We start from the raw sequence: 16,797 nt of genomic DNA on the forward strand, positions 1-16,797 counted from the left end.
TTATTTCCATTTTATTTTATAAACCTTTATTTCATTTTAGTGGAATACAAAGGATTTCTAACACAGATACTCCTGGTACATATTACAGTGACAGTGATACAGCAACAGTCATATATCCCATTTGTATGGCCATCAAGCCAACATCCTCATAATCGATCTTACGACTGGTGCCTTTGACCATGTTAGAGTGATTTCACCAGAGTATTCATATGTACCTGGCAATAACCAAATCAACCACTTTAGAGGTCTAAAATGTTGAAGAGGGCCTAAGATATTACTAGTGCTTGAAGATGAATCAAGTAATCGCTATTCAGTGTTTGGTCTTACCACCCAATCCATCAGTTCCAGAAGTCCTGTGGCCGTGCTGCAGGGTGAGTTAACGATGTATAATTTTCTGCCATTTCATTACGTTATATCAAGTACGTTATCCCGTCTTTGTGCATAGATGGTCTAGTGTTCATCCATATAGTTGCCACCCATTGTTCTTCTAGCAACAATGCTGTAATAAAAATATGATTACCATAAAAACTATATAGTAAGCTGCCTAGTATTTTCCCAATAACATGTTGCTGTTGTTTTATGTAACTATATCAAGATCGACTATTACAACTATCAGTATTATCCAATCCACTACAATAAGCTACCGCTACTCTGTAAGGTAAGTATTTATTTACTGTTTTTACCTCTACCTACACTTACCTTGGGAGGTAAATGTAGGTGAATTAAGAACACTGCAGTTTAGTGTCATGCAAAGTATTAAATATGATATTATTATGTGTCAAGATTGCCAAGCTCTATTTAGAGCTAGGTTGGTGTAGTGGTCGATATATTGCATGCAATGTACTGCTAACACCCCTAACCCATTGTTATTATCCCCACAGCCTCATCACATAGAGCACATTCAATTTGAGATGCCCCCACTGCTATAAAAATATTCTCCATAAAGAACTTGCAACAGGGAAGCTGCAGAGGCGCTGAACGCCGTGGGAGCCTTTCCCGGTGACAGACCATTTCCCTAGTCCCCTTGGGGGACTGCAGTCGGACTGCGACCTCTGAGTTAAGAGAGGTAGTGAGAGAAATGACGGCGGATGCCAGGAAAGCGAGAAGGAGAAGAGGAGAACGCGACTCGAGGAAAAGCAGTGTCAGACGGAGTAGAGTCGGGGACTTGTGAAGACACAACCGGGGCCAGGAGGACCAGCACAGACGAGGAAAGATAAAGCGGACGAGTCCAAAGGAGGAGAGGAGAACATCAGGTGCATGCTCCCAGCCACGTTCCAGGGGGGATGTGGCTGTCTAAGGGAAGGACTATATTAGGGGGATGACATCTGCTAGGTTGCACAGACGCACCGTGAGAGAGAGAGCGAGAGTGAGAGAGTGAAACTGGAGGAGGAAGGAAAGCGGACCAGGAAAGGGGCTGCATATAAGGACATCAAGGCAATACCTGACCCTTCATGGATGTAGAAACTGAGGAACACCAAGGAGCCAGAAGTCTATATGGGTGAACACTCTCTCACTTCCATGCTCCCCTCATGAGCACTACCCCTCCCTAAACTCTAACCCAAAGCAAATACTTTCCTTATTCCTTTTCCTCTGCGGTTTGGCTGAGGTACGAAGGCATCCCAAAAGCTGCACTACCTGGAGAGGATGCAGAAAAGTGGTTGAGAAAAAAAGGCAGCCTGAGGAGATCACCTACCACCAAAAACAGTTATATACCTAACATTCCAAAAGACCACCAAATAAACGCAGGAGTAACCCTTCCAGTTTTTCGTTTATCCATTTGCATTACAAAGGGATGGAAACCCATCGACCGTTCACAGTACTCGGCCGCTCTTTGCAGGTAGGTTTACATTATATCAAATACCAAACAGAAAAATAAAATAACTATGAAATGAAATTGCACCTACACACGCACACATATTTGTTCAGCATATATATATATCACTGAGAAGAAGTTCTGCTGTTCTTCCTGCGCTCGCCTAGCGAGGTTGGTGCTCAAAAAATGGGCGCAGGACCCATTTAATATATACCACCACATTAAATTCAAACGCTGGCATTCCATGCAACTACTGTTCTTTATTCAGCTCCAGAAATCCATTTCATATCAAAGGATTCATCGTGACACAAAAACAAGAATGGGGCGACGCGTTTCAACCATCACGGTCTTCTTCCTTGGCCCACAAATGAACAAATGCACAAACCATGTGGCCCCTCCTATTTCCAATAAAACAACTTTTGTACATCATGGACATAGAAGAAATTCTTTTTTTCTTTTTTCTTTATTTTTTATTTTTTATATATATATATATTATTCCTCTTAACTTCTCTTTTTACCCTGCCTTCCTTGCTTCTTTCTTTCTTCTCTTATTCCGTACTTCTAATCTCACCTGTCCCACTAAACATAATACCAACATACCCACAACGTTACTGATTTAGCTGATTGGATGGCCACTTGGACAATACTATCAAATTAAAATTGAGATTAAAAATATTCTTAAACTTAAAAAAAGGCCCTATACAACTAAACTCTCTCATATATACAAAACCTGACTAGCCAATGTGAACAAAAAGTTCCTCATCCTTGTTCAATCCCCAAGAATGTCGACTATTTAATCAAATAATGTATTCAGATTCCAGTTTTCTTAGTTGCCTCTCTCTCTGTCACCTCCCCTCGGGGTACCCAACACACTATCAATACCAAAAAATGTAATTTTTTCCACCATCCCTCCATGTGCCAAGTTACAGTGGCGAGCTACCGGGTACGTTACATCCTTGTTCACAATTGCTCTCCAATGTTCAAGAATCCATTTCTTGAGGGAAAAATTGTACTCCCCACATATTGTAGCCCACATGGGCACCCAATAACATAAATAGCAAAATCAGATGTGCAACTCAAAAATTTCTTAATGCTCTCTTTTTTCCCGGTAGGTAAGATATAATCTTTAAGATTTGTACTATGTCTACATGCTTTACACTTGGCACATTTATAGATCCTTGTTGTTTATCCAGAAAGGTTCCCTTCCTTTTAAATGCATAACTATGTACCAGAATCTCTCTCAGGGAACTACTTCTCTTATAAGTTGTCATTGGAAGAGGACTAACTGACTGTCCGATCACCTTATCACCCTTGATCAAATGGCAATATTTAGTTAACAACTTTTTAACTTCCAATTAATATGCATTAAAAGTAGTCACAAATCTCAGGGAATTAATTTAAGTCCCTTTCTTTTTTGGGACTAGTAAAGTTGCCCTTTGAACTTCCTCTACCTTACGGCAAGCATTCTTAATGATTTTATTTGGGTATCCCCTAGATCTGTACCCCATAGGGTATGCTCCATTTAACACTGGACGGATGGTGACTCGAGGCATGCAAAATACTATTTCCAGACGTGGTTTTTCTGAACAATCTGGTATGTAGAGTGCCTGCTTCAACCCTGACCTCTACATCCAAAAATTCAATAACCTGTTTGTGTATTTTGTGTGTGAAATTTAAATTTACATTGAAATCAAGATGTAATCCAATTTTGCCGCATGATAATATTGATGCTTTTCACAAAGCTGTGACCTTTGACTTAGTCAAATTATGGAAGAAGATAGATGATGTTTTTGCACAGAACCTAACTCCAGGTCAACGATCAGTACTAATGTCTTTGAACAGAGCAACTTCTTTTGTCATTAAGCCAGCCGATAAGGGTGGCAATGTGGTGTTGTGGGATTCACAGAAATATCAACAGGAAGCAAAAAGACAATTGATGTATTCAAATTGCTATGAGGAATAGACTGTGTCAGCCTATCGAGAATCAATAACCAGGTTTCATGATTTACTTTCTGAAAGTGTAAACAGAGGTTTGATTTCTGATGATGAGTTCAAGTTTTTACTGGTGAGGAAACCTTTGGCATCTTGCTTTTATGTGTTACCCAAGATACACAAGGATATTTACAATCCCCCAGGGCGTCCTATAGTGTCAGCGAGAGGGAGTCTCTTGGAAAATGCCTCTATTTATTTAGACCATTTCCTAAGTCCATATGTATTCAATTTGACCTCATACTGTAGAGACACCACAGATTTTTTAACAAAAATACAAGATATTCCGTGGCAAACTCATTACATCATGGTAACCATCGATGTTGTATCATTGTATACTTGTATCCCACATGAAAACGGAATTCAGGCATGTAGACATTTTTTCAGGGACAAACCTATTAGACTCCTAGAACATTCTGAGTTGCTTTTGAAAATGTTAAGATTTTGTTTGGAAAATAATTTTTTCATGTATGAAGATCATTGGTATAGGCAAATAACCGGTACTGCGATGGGGAGTTGCTTTGCCCCAAGTTATGCCTGCCTATTCATGGGGTGGTGGGAAACACAATTTGTCCTGGTGGATGAAAACGCAAAATGGTTTCATCATATCATTTTTTGGACTCGGTATATCGATGATATATTCATGATTTGGGATGGTTCTGAACCTCAGTTATTTGACTTTTTGAATTGGTTACCAAAAAATAGTTTGAATTTAAATTTCACACACAAAATATACAAACAGGTTATGGAATCTTTGGATGTAGAGGTCAGGGTTGAAGCAGGCACTCTACATACCAGATTGTTCAGAAAAACCACGGCTGGAAATAGTATTTTGCATGCCTCGAGTCACCATCCGTCCAGTGTTAAATGGACATACCCTATGGGGAATTGCTTAGAGCGAAGAGAAACTGCAGTACATCACAGAGCTTTGAAAGGGAACAAGAGACAATGGTTCAAAGGTTCAGATCTAGGGGATACCCAAATAAAATCATTAAGAATGCTTGCTGTAAGGTAGAGGAAGTTCAAAGGTGAACTTTACTAGTCCCAAAAAAGAAAGGGACTTATATTAATTCCCCGGGATTTGTGACTACTTTTAATGCATATTCATTGGAAGTTTAAAAGATTTTAACTAAATATTGGCATTTGATCAAGGCTGATAAGGTGATTGGACAGTCAGTTAGTCCTGTTCCAATGATAACTTATAAGAGAAGTAGTTCCCTGAGAGAGATTCTGGTACATAGTTATGCATTTAAAAGGAAGGGAACCTTTCTGGATAAACAACAAGGTTTCGATAAATGTGCCAAGTGTAAAGCATGTAGACATAGTACAAATCGTGAAGATTATATGTTACCTACCGGGGAGAAAAGAGAGGATTAAGAAATTTTTTAGTTGCACATCAGATTTTGCTATTTATTTTATTGGGTGCCCATGTGGGCTACAATATGTGGGGAGTACAATTTTTCCCCTCAAGAAACGGATTCTTGAACATTGGAGAGCAATTGTGAACAAGGATGTAACGTACCCGGTAGCTCGCCACTGTAACTTGGCACATGGAGGGATGGTGGAAAAGATGACATTTTTTGGTATTGATAGTTATTGGGTACCCCGAGGGGAGGTGACAGAGAGAGGCAACTAAGAAAGCTGGAATCTGAATACATTATTCGATTAAATAGTCGACATCCTTGGGGATTGAACAAGGATGAGGAACTTTTTGTTCACATTGGCTAGTCAGGTTTTGGATATATGAGAGGGTTTAGTTGTCTAGGGCTTTTTTTTAAGTTTAAGACTAATTTGGATACTGGCCATCCAATCAGCTGAATCAGTAACGTTGTGAGTATGTTGGTATTATGTTTAGTGGGACAGGTGATATTAGAAGTACGGAATAAGAAGAAGAAAGAAAGAAGCAGAAGGGTGAAAAGAGAAGTTAAGAGGAATAATATATATATATATAAAATAAAAAATAAAATAAAAGAATTTCTTCTATGTCCATGATGTGCAAAATTTGTTACATTGGAAATAGGAGTGGCCACATGGTTTGTGCATTTTTTCATTTGTGGGCCAAGGAAGAAGACCGTGAAGGTTGAAACGCGTCGCCCCATTCTTGTTTGTGTGTCATGATGAATTCTTTGATATGAAATAGATTTCTGGATGTGAATAAAGAACAGTAGTTGCATGGATTGCCAGAGTTTGAATTTAATGTGGTGGTACTCATCAAGTGATTTTACCAACGTTTGGGCCTGGAAATGGCAAGTTACATATACATCAGACACTCAACACTGAGTCATCATATTTAGACTGGAGCCTCTAACTTGAAGGTTACAGAGTTTCTCTACCATTTCCTCATCTGACCAATATATTGCAGGTGTTATGGAGCTTTTGCTGTGCAAGCTCGGAAACAACTGAGAGAGAGAGAAATTAGGAACCAAGGAGACAGGGTCCTAGGGACAAGTAAACCATAAAATTCACCTGGGTAAGGTCACTTGAAGTACAAACTGTGCAAAAACTTTCAACATAACAAATGGATATACAAAAATGTATATTTGATTAAATATGAATGCACGTAGTTTAAGATTTTATTTACAAATCATGATGCACAACATGAACAAAAAACACAAACTCCAAGTCAATAAATCAAATTATAAATAAATACATGTGTAATGTTCATTTTCTGTCACACATCATCAGATATTAGATCCATTTTATTTATTAAAATTCCTAAAATCCAATGTGACAAATAATACACTTATTTTGCTTGTTGCCCCGTTTCTGTGGATAAGGTTATTAAAAAAAACACCTTCTTCAGGACAAATTAATATATGAATTGAATTCTTGATTAAAAGTCCCAGCAAATTTTAAGTACACAAACCTGTCTGAAAACAAAACAGACAAAAACATGTTACATACTCGATTCAAATCCAATATACACAATATGACTTTACCTGCTAAAGTAGATATTCCATCACTTGTTTAGCCTGGTTAGAAAAGGCCTCCTGACAAAGGGTACCTCAAAGAAAGAAAGTACATCATCCTCTAGTGGTACAAATCTCAGCTGTGTATCAAAATAGGCAAGTTTTCCAATAAATAAATACATAACCTGTTAGAAATTGGTTTACTTGTTAATTAGGGTGGGAACACTGGTCAGGTAGCAAACACAATCCTAGTCAAGCTAAGGCAGAAGCAAACCCGAAATTAACCTGTGCTCAACCCCCTGGTAGCTTGGCACAGAACAGTTAGGTTTATCTTAGAGGCAATGCCTAAACTATTTGTGCAATACTTCGAACAGGAAAACGATGTAAACCCCACACAAAAAGAATCCCACATCAATTTAGAAACACAGAGCTGAATTTAATGAATGACTCATGACCACAATGACAAACATCCAATCAGTAGAACCAGAGTTATGATTTTTTAAAGAAAAAACTGCAATATAGCGCCTGAAAACAGAAAGCGTGAACTAAGGCTTCCTGGTCGCTCGACCGGGTAAAATACAGAAGTTCAGGATGACCGCGGTGGAGCTGAGGTCAGATACAGTCTCAGACCAGTCCAGCTGAAGGTTTGCCTTCTCAAGCTTTGTGCCAAGAGTCTCGCTTGCGTTGGAGAGGGTCACAAGGAGCAAGGAGAGTGTTGTAGGTGGCAGTTGGTGTGATGCGAGGAGCAGACTGGGCGTCGTGGAAAGTGATCTAGAGTTTCATGTCGGAGAGACCCCACTGGCTGTCTATGCTGCTGTGCGAAGAGATGGTCTGGCGGTAGGTCACCCTGAATTTCGGTGCAAGCAGCAGAGTTCTGTGCGAGCGGGCCCGTTTGTGGTAGCGAAGTGCCCAAAAGGTTTATTTCAAGAGCTTGTGAGCTACACCAAGGGTCCAGGACTTGACAGGCACCACATAGCAAGCATTGGTTGCCAGCGGAGGACTGCCATCACTGCCTTCAGTCTTCCCCACCCGCCGCGCCCGGCATGCTCTTTGCACCACACCAACCACCACCCGCGATGCTCTCCTTGTTCCCTGTGACCCTCTCTACTGCAAACAGGAGTCTTGGCACAAAACGTGGGAAGATGACATTTCAGAGAGACTAGTATGGGACCGTGTCGAACCTGTACTCCATCACCGTTGGCCTGAACTTTTGACTTTGGCCTGGTTCAGCGCTTTATGCTTTTAGTTGCTATTTTGCAGTTTATTCTTTAAAAATTCATAACTCTGATTCTACTTATTGGATTTTTGTCGCTTTGGTCTCGTTTTATTTATTCAGTTTTGCTCTATTTTCTAAGCTGGTGTTGGATCCTTGTTATGTGGTGTTTTCGTTGTGTTACTTTACACATTACTTCTAAGTTAAGCTTGACTATTCTGTGCCGAGCTGCCGGGGTGAGCACTGGTTAATTTGGTGTTTACTTGTGCCTTACCCTGACTGCAACTGTAGTTGCTACTTGACCAGGTTCAGACCCCAGTCAAGCACTAACCCAATTTCTTACACAACCCATTAATGATACAAATACTTAAATACAAAGGTGGAATGTATCTTGTGTGCATATCTTACTCACCCACAAGAATAACTGCATGACAAAAAGCATCCATGACAAATCCATCCTATAGAAATTGGCTTATATCTATTCACCACCAGTAACTTCTCAACAAATCCCTAAGTCACATATAAGATATATTTTAGTCAATAACAACCTCCCTGAGAAACCTCAGTCATAGTCCCACAATAAAAAGCAAAACGCCCTTAATATCTCATAAAGGGCGAACTGAGCGGTACGTAAAGTAGTTCATATGTTTCACAAATATGCCACACGTTCTTATTTATGGGGGCAGCGCCTACAAAGATCAATAAAAACGTAATTAAACAACCTCAATGAACTAAAAGAAGATATTCTGATACTCTAAAACAACTCTTTTTACCTCTTTATTGAAGGACATGTAATCATTGCTGTCAGGCAGCGTAGTTGGAAGAAACGCACACTCAAACTATGCTCTAATTGCTGTCTAATTAGCGGCATTTCAAAAACAATGCTCACCTGATGCAACTCAAAAGGAGGATGACATCTATAACACCAAACCCTCATACTATGCCATATGTGTACGATCTCCACAATGCTTCTCACCTTTGACTGAAGGATTTGAAAGAGAACCCGGTCTTCTGCTAGTTCTGGATAGACCAAGATAGGGGCAACCCTTTCTAGTAGCCATGGTGCTGCTTGACAGGTAGATGCTTAAGCAGACCGTACCCTCCAGAAGGAGTCCCAGAGGGAAAAAAACAAAAATATGGGGAAAACCTTAAAAACAGGAACTCCTGAAAAAGAGGAAAAAACAGGAATGAAAAAAGGAAAAAAGAGAAAAAATCACAATCAGAGCAACAGGAACTGGAGAAAACACAACAAACAGGAGCGAAGATCACCACCAAGAGGAAGTGTTTGCAACGTAAAGCAGATCAGGACTGAGTGACTTATATACTGGAAGACAGGAAGTGACAACACAGGAAAGAGAAACAAACACCATCTTGGATTGAGAAGGCCCATAGAAAAGAATGGGAAAAACATAGCAGTATAAGAGAAAAAGGCATGCTGAGAAAAAGGAACAGAAGACAACATGGAACCCTGTAAGAAGACAGCATGAAAACCAGGAAAAAAGGAAAATAGACAAGTGCACAGAAAACAAAAGAAAAGAAGAGAAAGAAAAAAAAAGGAGTCCACCACCGACAGGCAATTAGAAATATTACAAAAACATCTAAGGACGATGTGACCGGGAGCATGAAAAATGCTTCCTGGAACGCTTCGTAAAAGCTGGCCAAAAACTCGGACGACGTCACTCCGATAATCGGAGTTGCGGTCCGACCGCGGTCAGAAAAAGAGACGCCGCGGTAAAGCTTGGCGTCACTATATGTAACAACCAAAATCCACAGACAATAAAACTGCTAGTGGTCACCTAATGTACCATAACTCATTTTGTATCTTAATCAATGTCACTGAAATACATGGCAAGTTGAACACTAGAGTAACAATAACTTAAGATATGACTACCCCGTTGACAGATGTGTGCTCGGAACTGACTGTGTAGTAACCTCTTTTGCAGCCTCTCTTTGCTGGTCCCTCGGTACCTGACTCGCACACACTGAATGCAAAACTCACCCAATTCATAAGGTGGCAACCTCAGTAACATCAACTCCTCCTTTTATGCCCTGTTATCACAATATAAGGTAAATGGCCACCTACTCTTATCATAAAAAGAGGGCAAAATCTTCTAGTGGTTACTTGATGTATCGTAATTTACCAAAATATATGACATGTTATGCAATTACCATAAGGTAACAAAACTAGATAACTGCATAAAAACCTGAACCAAAAAGGCAATCAAGGGATACAACCTCTAAAAATTATTTAAAGCGGCCATCAATTTAAAACAAAATAAGATTTTATACAGATACATCAACTGAAAGAAAAAACATAAAACATAAAATACATAAACCAAACCAGACATCAAAAAGAACCATATCTAAGATACAAAGGCCCTCATTCTGACCCTGGCGGTCGGTGATAAAGCGGCGGCCAACCCGCCAACAGGCCGGCGGTCCAAAATATGCAATTCTGACCCTGGCGGGAACCGCCAACACAGCCCGCCGCATTAACACTCCGCCCGCCACGGCGGAACAAACAAACAGCGCGGCGGTCCCCGCCAACAGCCAGGCGGCAGACAATGTACCGCCCACCCTATCACGACCCACCAATCCGCCACCTTTTCCGGGGCGGGAGCACCGCCGATAAAAACACGGCGGAAACAGACTACGAACGGGAAAACGCTCACCTCCACATACTCCACGCGAGATTCCGGCAGTATGGAACCCGAGTTGCAGGTCATCCCCGCACTCCTATACCTGCTCCTGTACCAGGAGCACGCCCGGCGGCGCGGAAGACATCGGTGAGTACTGCACCTACGACACAGGGGAGGGAAAAGATTACCGGCACACACCCACCCACCCACACCCACTACAACACACACATCAATGCATTCCCACAGATCACTGTCACAACCCACAAACCCCCCCCTCCGAAATAATGCAAAGACCAAAAGAAGAGATCTTAAACGGGCAGATATATTGAAAAATGGACAGCAGTAATCCCAATAAATAAATAAACTATGTACAAAATATATACATCTACTAAATGTAGTCCAACCACTGTCCGTGGACCACAGGGGTCCTGAGCAAAGGGGCAAGGCCCAGTCCCACGACAAGAACTCCACGGAGAGAACACTGCAGGGGCATCAGAAAGAAAAAAGGACAGGCACCTCAGGGGGAAGGGAAGGGGGGGCACCTCAGCCACTTGAGTACACGACGCCAGATCCACGAGGGGACTCCATGACCACTGGCCCATCCTGGGGAGAGCAAAGCCACAGTCCAAACAGTCCATACAGTGGGTGGCCTGCCCACTGTGCCATCCTGGGGAGAGCAAAGCCACAGTCCAAACAGTCCATACAGTGGGTGGCCTGCCCACTGGGCCATCCTGGGGAGTGCAAAGCCACAGTCCAAACAGTCCATACAGTGGGTGGCCTGCCCACTGGGCCATCCTGGGGAGAGCAAAGCCACAGTCCATACAGTGGGTGGCCTGCCCACTGGGCCATCCTGGGGAGTGCAAAGCCACAGTCCATACAGTGGGTGGCCTGCCCACTGGGCCATCCTGGGGAGAGCAAAGCCACAGTCCAAACAGTCCATACAGTGGGTGGCCTGCCCACTGGGCCATCCTGGGGAGAGCAAAGCCACAGTCCAAACAGTCCATACAGTGGGTGGCCTGCCCACTGGGCCATCCTGGGGAGTGCAAAGCCACAGTCCAAACAGTCCATACAGTGGGTGGCCTGCCCACTGGGCCATCCTGGGGAGAGCAAAGCCACAGTCCAAACAGTCCATACAGTGGGTGGCCTTCCCACTGGGCCATCCTGGGGAGAGCAAAGCCACAGTCCAAACAGTCCATACAGTGGGTGGCCTGCCCACTGGGCCATCCTGGGGAGTGCAAAGCCACAGTCCAAACAGTCCATACAGTGGGTGGCCTGCCCACTGGGCCATCCTGGGGAGAGCAAAGCCACAGTCCAAACAGTCCATACAGTGGGTGGCCTGCCCACTGGGCCATCCTGGGGAGTGCAAAGCCACAGTCCAAACAGTCCATACAGTGGGTGGCCTGCCCACTGGGCCATCCTGGGGAGAGCAAAGCCACAGTCCAAACAGTCCATACAGTGGGTGGCCTGCCCACTGGGCCATCCTGGGGAGTGCAAAGCCACAGTCCAAACAGTCCATACAGTGGGTGGCCTGCCCACTGGGCCATCCTGGGGAGTGCAAAGCCACAGTCCAAACAGTCCATACAGTGGGTTAACAGACTCCACTGCCACTGGAGGAGGCATGTTGGCCAGAGGACATCCTGCAGCCCTGCCCGAGACAGATCCTGCCCTGCCACGTCTGCCAAAGGGCCAGCGGTTCCTGCCTGGAAGGGCCCAGTTCAGCGGTTCTTGCCTTGAAGGGCCCAGTTCAGCGGTTCTTGAGACGGCGGTCCCCAGCGGAGCGGTGCTGGAGACGGCGGGGCCCAGTTCAGCGGTTCTTGAGACGGCGGTCCCCAGCGGAGCGGTGCAGGAGACGGCGGGCCCAGTTCAGCGGTTCTTGCCTTGAAGGGCCCAGTTCAGCGGTTCTTGAGACGGTGGTCCCCAGCGGAGTGGTGCTGGAGACGGCGGGGCCCAGTTCAGCGGTTCTTGCCTTGAAGGGCCCAGTTCAGCGGTTCTTGAGACGGCGGTCCCCAGCGGAGCGGTGCTGGAGACGGCAGGGCCCAGTTCAGCGCTTCTTGAGACGGCAGTCCCCAGCGGAGCGGTGCTGGAGACGGCGGGGCCCAGTTCAGCGGTTCTTGCCTTGAAGGGCCCAGTTCAGCGGTTCTTGAGACGGCGGTCCCCAGCGGAGCGGTGCTGGAGACGGCGGGGCCCAGTTCAGCGCTTCTTGAGACGGCGGTCCCCAGCGGAGCGGTGCTGGAGACGGCGGGGCCCAGTTCAGCGGTTCTTGCCTTGAAGGGCCCAGTTCAGCGGTTCTTGAGACGGCGGTCCCCAGCGGAGCGGTGCTGGAGACGGCGGACATTCTATGGCCAACTGCTCATTGCCTGGTGGTGCCCTCCTGGGCAGCGGGGATGGTGCTCCTTCAATGCCCACCTGGGCTGTGGGTGGTGGGGCCCTCCTGGCCAGCTGGGCTGGGTCCTCCCTGGGCAGCGGCTATGGGGGTGGTGGGCTCTCCCGGGGCAGCTGTGCCGGTTCCTCCCGGGGCAGCGGCTATGGGGGTTGCGGGCTCCTCCTGGGCAGCTGTGAGGGGTCCTCCATGGGCAGCAGGCCTGCTGCCTGACTTCTCCGCCTTGCTGCCCTTGCCCTCCTTAGTCGGGAGTCTGTGGCCCTTTCCTCCCTTTGGAGCTGTGGCTGTTGACGGTGGCTGGCTAGTGTCCTGGGGGGATATAGAACCCGGGCTCCGGCGGCGGCCCTTCCGCCTTCTGCTCCTCTTCCCAGGGGGTGGGCTGGCTGTCCCCTTGCTGCTGGGCGAAGATCCAGACCTGCGGGCTGGTGGGCTCCAATACCCCTGCACCCTTGTCAAGGGGGCTGCAGGGCTGGTGGTGGCTGAGGTGCTCTTCTTACCCCGACGAGAAGGAGGGGGGGGCTCAGGGTCAGGAAAGAAGGTAGCAGTAGAGAGATAGATTTTCCTGGGACAATGGATAGTGGTAGGTACAGTGGGAATGGGAGTGGAGGGAGAGGATGTGGTTGTAGGCGAGACAACTTTGCTGTCTTTGGGTGCAGGTGCAGGTGCAGGAGCGGGAGGCTGTCGTGAGGTGGATGGCTGTTGGGTGGGTGGGTGGCTGCGTTTGTGTGGTGTGGAAGAGGGGGTGACAGACACAGTGGGAGAGGACACAGGGGACGTGTAAATGGCAGTGGGGGTGGTGACTGCACGTGTGCGGACTGGACTGGAGGGTGTGCTGGTGATGGAAACACTGGCTGATGGTGAGGTGAATGAAGGTGTGAGTGTAGACGTCACAGGGAGGGAGGAGGGAGACGAGGAGGTGGGGGTCACAGAGGTGGTAGTGACTGTTGGCATGTCTGCATCGGAATGTTGCTTGTGTGAATGTCTGCGTGATCTGTGGTGCTTATGTTTGGATGAGCTGCTCTTGGGTGTTGAGGTGTGTGCAGGCTGGTCTGATGGTGTGGGTGGGACAGGCAGAGGAACAGGAGACTGGGAGGAGGGAGTTAGTAGAGGGAGGCAGGAGACAGGGACAATGGCTGCCGTCAGTGCTGAGGCCAGAGCCTGGAACGATCGCTGATGGGCAACCTGACCCGAATGAATGCCCTCCAGGTACGCATTGCTGCGATGAACCTCCCTCTCCACCCCCTGGATGGCATTCAAAAGGGTAGTCTGCCCAACAATGAGCGTTCGGAGGAGGTCAATGACCTCCTCACTGAGGGCAGCGGGGGTAACAGGGGCAGGGCCTGAGGTGCCTGGGGCGAAGGAGATGCCCGGCTTCCTGGCAGAGCGGGCACGGGGCGAACGCTGAGGGGCTGCTGGGAGGGCGGAGATGGTGGGCTGGGTGGCGGCTGTACCTGTAATGGCGGGGGGCACGGATGGTGCCACCCCCGCAAGGGAGCTCCCTTCCGAGGACGTGTCCGTGTCGCTGCAGGGTCCAGTCGTCCCCGTTGTGGAGCTCCCCTCGCCCTCCGTCTCACTGGTCCAGTCAGACTCTGTGGCATGGCCCTCCTGGGCCATGTGAGATGCAGCTCCCTCCTGCCCCGATGCCACTTCTCCTCCGCCTGATGATGCTGATGCACACAAGCACAGAAAGACAAACAAAAAGGGGGGGGGGAGAGAGAAATAAAGAGATTTTGAGTACATGGATCACCGGTACAGTTAGCGGACATGACAGACACAGATGCCCCCTGCACTAAGTTGCGCACTTGGGGTCCCCTACACATTCCGTGGAACATGCCCTACACGCCTAGAGTTGACAACTGCACCCATGGATGACACGGCCCAGGGATGGCTGTACTGGCACACTACTGAGGGTGGTGGCTGGGGACACAGGGGCTTACGGGGGTGCCCAGCCTACAGATATCGCCCTGGCCTAGGGGGACCCACAGCCCTCCTCCCCCACCCAGACACCTCCACTGCGCGACAACAGAGTAGATAATGCTTGTACTCACCCCCTTGTGTCTGCTGTGCTGCCCTCACGCGCCCATCCAAATCAGGGTAGGCCACCGCCAGGATCCGGAACATCAGGGGGGTCAGTTGACGGCAGGCACCCCACCTACGTTGGGAGGCCATCCCCAGCAGAGACTCGGCGGTCTTCTTGGTCCCGCGGCGGATGTCCTCCCACCTCTTGCGGCAGTGGGTGCCCCGTCGATGGTGGACCCCCAGGGTCCGGACTTCCTTGGCGATGGCACGCCAAATCCCGATCTTCTCATGGGCGCGGACCTATGTGACACGTACAGGGAGGGAGAAATACCACGTTCAAGTTTGTCTGCATTTTCGTTGCCAGTGGCCCAACGCCCCCCATCCCCGCCAGGCCCCCCGCCATGCCCCCCGCCAGGCCCAACATACCCCCCATCCCCGCCAGGCCCCCCGCCATGCCCCCCGCCAGGCCCAACATACCCCCCATCCCCGCCAGGCCCCCGCCATGCCCCCCGCCAGGCCCAACATGCCCCCCATCCCCGCCAGGCCCCCCGCCATGCCCCCCGCCAGGCCCAACATGCCCCCCATCCCCGCCAGGCCCCCCGCCAGGCCCAACATGCCCCCCATCCCCGCCAGGCCCCCCGCCATGCCCCCCGCCAGGCCCAACATGCCCCCCATCCCCGCCAGGCCCCCCGCCATGCCCCCCGCCAGGCCCAACATGCCCCCCATCCCCGCCAGGCCCCCCGCCATGCCCCCCGCCAGGCCCAACATGCCCCCCATCCCCGCCAGGCCCCCCGCCAGGCCCCCAAGCCAGCCAGTGGCCCCAAATCCATATAGAATTAAACTCACTTGTTGGTCTGGAGGACCGTAGAGTAGCGCATACTGGGGGAGGACCCTTCTCCAGTGAAGGCAGGGGCCCTTTCCCCAGGCGCAGCAGCCATTGTCCCTTCCAGACCGAGGTCACAGCAACACTTGCAGTATAGGTCCTCTCCTGTGAAAGTTCAAGTCGCAAGTGAATAAGTAGATAGAAAATGGCGGTCACGTCCGCGGCGGTGCGTACCGCGGCGGTGCGTACCGCCACCGCCGGCGCCCTTCGCCATTGGCTCCTGAAACCCATAGGCTTCAATGTTAACCAATGCGGCTTCGCGCTGCGGTCTTCGACCGCCGACCGCCGCGGTGTGCCACGCCAGCGCATTGACCTCACATCCCATTGTCACACTTCACAGGTCAGGCAGCCGCCATTTCGAGGGTCCACATGGCTCAATTTCAACTGCGTCACACAGGCCTATGCCTTGCATAGCCACTCAGACACGCCATTCACTGCATAGAGAATCGTTTACTGTGCATGCTGTGAGTACGTACCTGTGGGTTGCTTGACTGTGTGCTCCATGTTGTCCTTCCTAGGCACCGTCCGCTGGGTTTGGCGAGGAGACGGATGAATCCTCCCGTGTACAGGCCGCTGGTGGACCTGTCGACAATGGAAGCACGCCACATTATCCTGACCTACCGGCTTGACCGTGCCACTATACATGAACTGTGTGCCCAGCTGGAGCCCGACCTGATGTCCCCCATCCGCCAACCCACAGGGATTCCCCCTCTGGTGCAGGTCCTGTCAGTACTCCACTTCTTGGCAAGTGGGTCATTTCAGACAACAGTGGGAATTGCTTCTGGGATGTCTCAGCCCATGTTTTCGAAGGTGTTATCCAGAGTGTTGTCGGCCCTGATGAAATACATGCGGAGCTACATCCTTTTCCCTGAGGTGGGCGAATTGGCTGCAGTGAAGGGTGATTTCTATGCCCTTGGACATATTCCCAACGTCATTGGTGCCATTGATGGGA

At 48.2% G+C, this 16,797-nt stretch overlaps 1 long non-coding RNA gene across 1 annotated transcript in view; it reads right to left on the minus strand.

Moving 5' to 3' along the window:
• Positions 1-416: 416 nt before the first annotated feature.
• LOC138300861 (uncharacterized) overlaps positions 417-16,797 on the minus strand; it is a 223,784-nt gene continuing 207,403 nt past the window's right edge. Inside the window, exon 3 of the long non-coding RNA XR_011205030.1 lies at positions 417-499. This is a non-coding gene — a long non-coding RNA (uncharacterized lncRNA). The remainder of the gene's footprint in view (positions 500-16,797) is intronic.

The sequence above is a fragment of the Pleurodeles waltl genome, chromosome 6, assembly GCF_031143425.1.
Source record: "Pleurodeles waltl isolate 20211129_DDA chromosome 6, aPleWal1.hap1.20221129, whole genome shotgun sequence".
NCBI classification, from domain to species: domain Eukaryota; kingdom Metazoa; phylum Chordata; class Amphibia; order Caudata; family Salamandridae; genus Pleurodeles; species Pleurodeles waltl.